Source organism: Neopelma chrysocephalum, unplaced genomic scaffold (assembly GCF_003984885.1).
Source record: "Neopelma chrysocephalum unplaced genomic scaffold, ASM398488v2 Primary Assembly neopelma1_43, whole genome shotgun sequence".
Lineage (NCBI taxonomy): Eukaryota > Metazoa > Chordata > Aves > Passeriformes > Pipridae > Neopelma > Neopelma chrysocephalum.
Genome location: NW_020897702.1, coordinates 9,558,622 through 9,566,541, shown reverse-complemented (window position 1 = coordinate 9,566,541; position 7,920 = coordinate 9,558,622). Strand labels below are relative to the sequence as shown.

At 41.1% G+C, this 7,920-nt stretch overlaps 1 protein-coding gene and 1 long non-coding RNA gene across 3 annotated transcripts in view; one reads left to right on the top strand and one right to left on the bottom strand.

Moving 5' to 3' along the window:
• Nucleotides 1-516: 516 nt before the first annotated feature.
• Nucleotides 517-7,776, bottom strand: LOC113964711. Its single transcript, XR_003533266.1, has 2 exons — nt 7,686-7,776; nt 517-1,645 (listed from the first exon to the last, which is right to left on the bottom strand). It is a non-coding gene; the product is annotated as an uncharacterized LOC113964711 (long non-coding RNA).
• Nucleotides 7,288-7,920, top strand: part of ELMOD1 (ELMO domain containing 1) — a 47,996-nt gene continuing 47,363 nt past the window's right edge. Inside the window, exon 1 of one of the 2 annotated variants that reach the window (XM_027677292.1) lies at nt 7,288-7,409. The gene's annotated coding sequence lies outside the window, so the exon portion shown is untranslated. Of the gene's footprint in view, nt 7,410-7,703; nt 7,827-7,920 lie in introns of those variants that run through there. The other variant, XM_027677290.1, reaches the window with a different exon arrangement.

The window sequence follows — 7,920 nt, the reverse complement described above, 5'->3', positions numbered from 1 at the left end:
AACTTCTGTTGTCAGAGACACAGCAAAGGTGTGCCTATATTGCTGGGAGCCTGTATTGCTGACCATTAATATTGCACTAGGACTGGGAGCACAATCTGTAAGCTTCAATAAACAGAAAATCTTTGATCCTTTTCTGGTGAGTCCTCAGAAAATTCCTCTGAACTTTCAGGCATAAGACAGAAATTACTGTAATTATGATGTGCATGCTGCAAGTCTGAAGACATTTCATTGTACATACTGCCAGTGCAAAGCATCAGTTCTTGTGAGGTTCCTGCAACACGCGGACACATATGTCAAAAACTAGATAATTTCTTAATTTGATTAAGGAAGAATTTAAGACATGTAAATTCCCTAGGCCCAACTACTGGAAAGCATGATATCCATGAAGTTCAGATAAAAGTTCCCAGTGAAGATCCTGCCAGCTTTTTCTGCTCAAATAAAAGCTCTCAGTGAATAGTCTTCAGCCTTCAAAGTCCCACATGCCCCAATACTAAGCAAACCACACATTGCGGGAAATTGTTTTGTCCTCAGTTTTAATTTTCTAGTTTTTCTCTGGGCATAAACAATCTTGGAGACTTGGGGCTTTAAATCTTTCCAAAGCCATGCAGGCTTTGAAGAAGAGATGATAATTCTCTGCTGAACAGGAACTGTTGCTTTCACTGCCCATATGACTCTTTCTCCACAGTTCAGGCAAAGTCTAGGGAAGACCTTGTGCCAATCTAATACACTTTTCAGGCTGTCAGAAAAGTAATATGAAGTACTGAAGGAAACATTCCAAATCAGTGAACACATGGTTTAGTTTAGCCTTGAAAACAACGTTGTTAGAAAGATTCAAACAAAATATTTCTGTTTTCTCTGACATGAAGACTGAAAATTATCAACTCTTCTTCAAAGTCTGCATGTACTTTACAGTCTCACTCTTTATGCCTGTTTTCCATAAAGAAATAGGAAATATATTTTTTTTTTAATTACTGTTGGAATTGTATTATACTCTTCTGGCCCTACAGTCAAAATCTTACACTAACCTGGCAAAATTCAGTTCTGTCACAAGCAATTAGGATTTGATAGGCATGCAGAAAGCAATGCAACCTTACACAGGGATCCTCCCTGATATCTACACTGGGCAGGCAGCCTGCTTTCCTGCATATCCTTGGAAACCATAGTTTCTCACAGTTATAACTTCAGGGCACAAATGTATCATAAGGACAATAATGGAATAGCAGGCACTAATTCTGTCTACTTCATCAATCAATACATTTTTAAGGATGTGGTGCTTGCAGTCTGGACACAATCTGTGAAGTTATTTTTTAAAGACATAGTATTGTTTACATACAAAGAATTAAATATTTCATTTCCATCATAAGTGAGATCCTTGAGGCCTCCAGTGAGACTGGAGAGAATATTGCAATGTATTCCTTAAACTGGAACTCCATCCTTTCAGTTCCATTCAGGCATCATCTCAGGAGGTCTTATTAGCTGTTGCTCATGCAATAGGTTTACCTTCTTCGTAAGAAGAATAGCTGTGCAACCCTAAGTTAAAATTTTCTACACAAAACATGGTTGGATACTTGGGTCACCCCCACTTGCCGCTCTTGTAATCTGGTTTTCATTTACTTCTCTGGATCTATATGCACACTTGACATATCTGAAAAACAGAAGTTGTTAGTTTTTCAACTGAATAGGCAAAACCAAAGAAGATGCATCCTAACTTACTGAGTTTTTTTTACAAACACCACTTCTCTGTGACTCAATTTGGCAGTCTCGATGACATTTACATAAATATTTACCCAACTCGCCAAGGTTGTGAATCTTCATGAATCATTGTTTGTGAAACACTTTGTAATCCTTGAATGAAATGTAGCACATGCATTCAGAGTATGGATCTGATGAATGGCAGAGGATAAATGAAAAGAATTGATGAAAAAATTATCACATCAACTTTTTTACTTGTTCAATAGTGGTTTAAAAAAATTTCTCTTTTACAAATGCAAATCTTTCTTTTCCACACAGACATAATATGGTTATATCACATCTTGGTGAAAATTAGGACACAGTTACAGCATATTTGAGTGTGTTCACTTTTATTAAGATAAATAAGCAGGCATTGCTAGCATATAGTATTTGAAATTCATGTCTACATCACTCTATTTTACTCTTCCTATATAGAAATATCAGTCAGAATTATTTAAATTAAAATATTATAACATTAAATGCTCTTAACTCATACGTAGACAAAGTCCTTTCTGGCAAAAAGCTTTGCTTAAAGAGACAGGTGAACTAAATGAGCATACTGGCTGCTTCACTTAGCTGTCATCTCTCCAAAGGCTCTATGAGTAAGCCTGACAAACTTCATCTCCCATGTTTTCATCATCTACATGCTTGTGTTAGTGTCTTCTGTGTTAAACTTAATAGCATCTTTAGTCAAAGGAATACAAGTGAGGCAAAGCGTGGGACTGTAAATGAACAAAATAACAAGAAGGTTGGTTTAAAAAATTATCATGAAGCTTGTGTACACACTGCTCCAGTTGCTGTGATATCAGTCCATGAAAGCCATATAATTCACCATTGCAGGACAATCTGTATTTGATGCTTGTCCTAAGCTAGGCACAAAGAATTGACAGCTGTTCAATATTTCAAAGTAGAATGTAGATTTGAAATAGATGCTCAGACATGACAATAAAATAGTTTTTAATGTGAGGAATCAGATTTCTTAAGCATGAAAATTATAGAAGTTAGAGTTTGGAAATATATTTTTTCACCCATCCTTCTCATCACTGCAGCAGAATGTTTCTTTACAACATACTTCTATAGTGTTCTGCAGCTCAGTTTGTAGGAATGCATTTTGGGGGTGAGGATATCTGCAGGGAAGTCAACAAAAACCTACCAATTACACAGCACACTGTCCTAGAAATGGAATCACCACCTACTTGAATGTGCATGGAGACCAAAGAGAGGAATCTATGACTGAATCACATAATTCAGGGTCATGCCCACTACCTGAGCACTACTTGGATAGGGAGGAATGAACTACAAACCCCAGATCCCACTCAGTAAATCCCAGTGCAGATATACATGATTGTATAGAATAAAACCAAATGGCCCCTACATATGTTGTGCACTATCAAACATAAAACAGAGATGCTGACTCATGCTAACACATGAGTATCCTCAGATGAAAGGCTCCAAAAGAGCAATAATTCTTACCCATAAGCGAATCTACAGATGTTTAGTACTCTCTTTGTAGATTCTCATGGATACCCAAGAGAGCCTATTTCCAAATATTTTATTTATTTGAATTACGAGAAGTAAACTATAAAGTTCCAGGTAGATATAGAAAAGTTCATGGCTATGCTGGCACAGAAGTAAGAACTGTGTTGGGAGCACCTGTCCAGCTGCATCCATACTACAGTCCAGCAGCTGGAATTCAATTTACTATAGACACTTTTCATTCCAGAGCTTGCTATAGTTAGTATATCTCTCACATGATTTCTGGTCCCACTGGTAGCCTCCAAGACTACAGATTCAAACCCTGCAATGATTCTTACTGGAGTTTTCTTCTTTTTTGGTCAGCAAGTACCTTACACCCCAAATGTGTAGAAGCACTGAATGGTTTCAGTTAGAAGGGACCTTAAAAGATCATGTAGTTCAACCTCAAAGATCATGTAGCTCCCTTCCACTAGACCAGGCTGCTCAGAGACCCATCCAACCTGGCCTTCCACACTTCCAGGGATGGGGCATCCATATCTTCTCGGGACAACCTGTTCCAGTTCCTCACCACCCCCACAGTGAAGAACTTCTTCCTAATATTTAATCTAAATCTATCCTCTTTCAGTTTAATACCATTACCCCTCATCCTATCACTACACTCCCCAATAAAGAGGTCCTCCTCATCTTTCCTGTAGAGCCCTTTTAAGTACTGAGAGGATGCTTTAAGGTCTCCCCAGAGCCTTCTCTTCTCTAGGCTAAACAACCCCAACTCTCTCGGCCTAATCCTCATATGGGGCATGATCCATGAGAGCAGAATGGTGACAAACTATGCTCAGACAAGTGTTCTCCCATCTGCACCTTTACCTTAACATCCCACTCACTTGGACCATATAACACCTTCCAGAAGACGTCTGGAATTTTGCTTGATGATGTCCTACGCCTAAGGTAATCTGAACTTGATTCTGCTGTGAGCAAAAGCTGTAGCTCAGACTCACTGATGACAGCATTCTTTTGTCACCTGTTTGTTACTGGCTTTGGAAAGGCTCCATTTCACCACATAGCAATGTTTGGTCATTTCTTATAGAGGTCTAACACCAAGATCCCATGCAATTTCATAAAAACATATGAGTTTCCAAATTACAAGAGTTGAGATGCCTTTTCCTGTGGAGAGCAAATAGCTGTTTAAACTGAAACCTTACTCCATGTGCTCCAATAGCTAGGAGAAAGGTATAACCTTTTTAATGCAAAGCTTTTCTCCACAAGCAAAAATATTTGATCATCTCAGTCAAAGTAATAAAGAAAAAAGCAGCTGGTCTTGCAGTACTTAATCCACTCTTGTTCCTTTGATATCTCAAGTCTCATTATACTTAGCAGTATGCCTCCATTACAGCTATTTTCTTCTAAATGCACAGCACTGTCACCAGTTGCCTAATATACTATGGTCTCTTAAATCACACTTGGGTAGATTGAGCCCGAAGATCAAACACTAAGAAATAAAAAATAAAAACTTTCTGGTGATCCACAGGTCTCTGGAAAACTGTCAGGTTAAAGCCAAGGGTGTGATCCCTGATAACCCCCAGATGACTAGAGTCCCCTCAAAAGAGGCAGGTGAGGAAGACTGAAAGCAGCCTTTGAAATTTTTTATTTATGATGAGAGTATCCTGTCTCATGCTGAGTAAAAACTAGAGAGATTGATAATCTGGACTATAGATTTTGAAAACTGAGGTAAGAAAAATCCTTATGTAAATAAGGAGTTTGTTCTTATTCCTTCTTTATCTTTTTGCACTACAACTTTTTAGATTATTTCAGGAGTACTAGGATTGTTAGATAAAATATATTTTTTTCTTGTCTGTTTTAAGTAAAAGAATACAAGCGTATCTAAAATATTTTTGCCACCACCGTATTGTCACAAAATGAAAAATTACTTGTTAAAAAGAAAACAAAATAACACTATAAAAACATTACTAAAACGTAACTCCTTATGGTGCATTTAATAATGCACGGGGGACACATTGAGAAAAGTGCTGGGTGGTGTCAAAATATGTTAGGTTCTTCACAAGGGCATAGCACATGACCTTGTTATCAATTTCATCTTTAGCAGTAAATTGTGTAACAGCAAGAACTTCCATCCAAAATAATGAGGGACTTGAGCTTTTGATTTTTCACCAATATCTGAGCAAGGAATGTTGCTATCTGGGTTTTTTGCTGCTTCTGTCACCTTCTTTCTAATGCTAAATTAATCATGCAGGTGACCTTGCTGGTTTTTATTAAGCACAGCAGGCTGTATGAGCTATTGCTGGAAAAGTGTGACATTGCTCAACTAGTGGGGTCCTACATCTACTTTTTCTAATGTGGTTTTCACTGCCACTTCTAAGTACGAGCTATATTTCTGCTGTCATGCACAGTTTCTCTCATTTGCCATAAATTAAAAATAATTATGCTGTTGGAAAGAAAGTACAGCATAGTAAAATATTCTGTAACTGCTTATAATCAAAAGACCTGGGGATATTTTATAAAATGCTGGTTTGCCTCAACTTTCCATGAGAACAACTGAACATAGAGTCATAATAACCTGGGTAGCTTCCATCCCAAGATACTGAGTGAATGGGTACATCAAATTGAAATTTGGTAACAAGTGTTTTTAAAAAATCCTGTCAAGTCTGAAATGGCACTTCATGACTACAGTATAGCCACCTGCCACTATGTGATTCCAGAGAATGGGCAGAATGCCATCTGGAAACTCCAAACCTGTTGTTCAGATCCCCTAAATTTGCCATAACAGTAAGGAAACAAGTCAATAAGTCTTTCCAGCTTACATTTTGAATTCCTTGATATTTGTGAACAAGCGCATGTTGTCTGAGAAAGTGAGGCCGCTTCTGTAGCAAAGATCTGGCTTTTCATGCTCATGATTCATCTTGCATAATTATGAATGAAATGTCTTACAAATCTCTGTTCCTAAACTTGGGAAGTGTAGCTGAACTCTGCTCCTGAAGCCCCTGAAAAGATCCCTAACACTGGATTTCTCTCTTCAGAGAGCTAGGGACCTATAGTGGCTCCTCTGGCCTAGTGCTAGAGAAGTTTCTGACAGGCACAGGACCTGAGAGCAAGAATGTGTTGGGGGTGGAAATCAATTGATATAGTAATTAGAAAAACTGCTGCAATGCAGGAAACAGGAGAAAGAACTACTTTTCTAGTTGCATTGATGCATGGAATTAAACTTGTAAGACTACTTCAACGTGCAAAACACGATGCAAATAAGAGCTGAGGCAGTAAAGCTGAAGTCTAATACTGACTATTTTAGTTGTTCCTTTGAGCATCAGACCTTGTTTGCTCATGACCACACAGCTGTAGTGGAGGCTACTGGGACCCCCTCTGTTCCTGCCATTTAATCAGCTCTGCAGATCACAGCATCTGCCAGCCAGGTGCATCAGGCTCATGACAAGTGGAAGAGGGACTACATAGCTCTACCTAGAAGGAGAATTAACTACCGTTCTACTTTGTCTTAAGACATGAACAGCATTTCCTAGTCATTAAATGTTTAGCTCAATGACACTAAAGTTTTCACCATACTTCTTGAATGTGACAGTTGATTATGGGATCAAAATGAAAAAGGAGATTCAGAAGAAATTAAACCATGTTCCTGTAACAGGTATGCAGAAAGCTGTTTTCAAGTTAGGCATAGAAAATACTTTGAAAAGTAGGTTAATTAGCATTTTCAAAGGACTTCTGGAAACCCGAGACTATTGGACAATGTTGGGATGCCAATGTGGCCTGACAGCCTAATTACAGCTTCAAAGGAACATCTGGACAGATGCATGCAGCAGTAAGGATGAACAAAACAGAGACTATTTGCCTACTGGCAGTACTTACAGTACTGGACAACTTTAAATGATTCTGTGGATGCTCCACACAACAGTCATTATTCTCTTGGGGGGAAGAGCCATATAAATATACTGACATGCCTGTGATCCTGGTTAGCAGACTTTAAACTTTGAAGATCAAAAGCCTTCAGGATATACTGCTGGGGAAGAAAGGACGCTGATCTCCTTGACAGATCGGTGGGATGGCATATGGAGGCAGAATGCTGACTCGCTAGATAATACCCTAGCTAGCCGGGACCTTAACTCCTTGGAGATGTTCCCCGCTTTCTTATGGGACCTTAAATGTACTACTGTGGCTGGATTCCCCTGAACCGCAGACAGGTATCGCCTTTCCTCGGCAAGAGTTGGGAGGGCGAGGGGGGAAGGTCTCGAAGTCCAGAGAGGAGAGGTGCATCCTGCACCGGGGGCCAGGTACCACGATGGCAGGCGGCGCGCAGGGACCCAACGCGCCCGCGGACGCTCCCCGCGCACCGCCTGCTATCGGCCCCCGGCCCCTTCCCTTCCCTGCGGGGCGGGCTCGGGCCCCGCCGCAGCCTCCCCCCGCGCTCGCCGGTAGGCGGCACCGCCACCCGCCTTCCTCCGCCTCCTCCTCCTCACCTTCGCCGGGCGCCGCGCCGGGTGACCCAGATCGCGGCGGCGGCGGCGGCAGCTCCGTGTCCCTCCCGGCGAGGCAGGACGGCTCGGAACGGCTCGGAAGGGCGGCTACGCTGCGCCGCGGGGATGTAGCGGCGCGGAGCGGTGAGTGCGCGGCGGCAGTGGGCCCGGCGGCGGCCCCGCGGGTCGCTTAGCGACGGGAGGCGGCTCCGGGCATCGCATCGCAGCACCCTGCGCC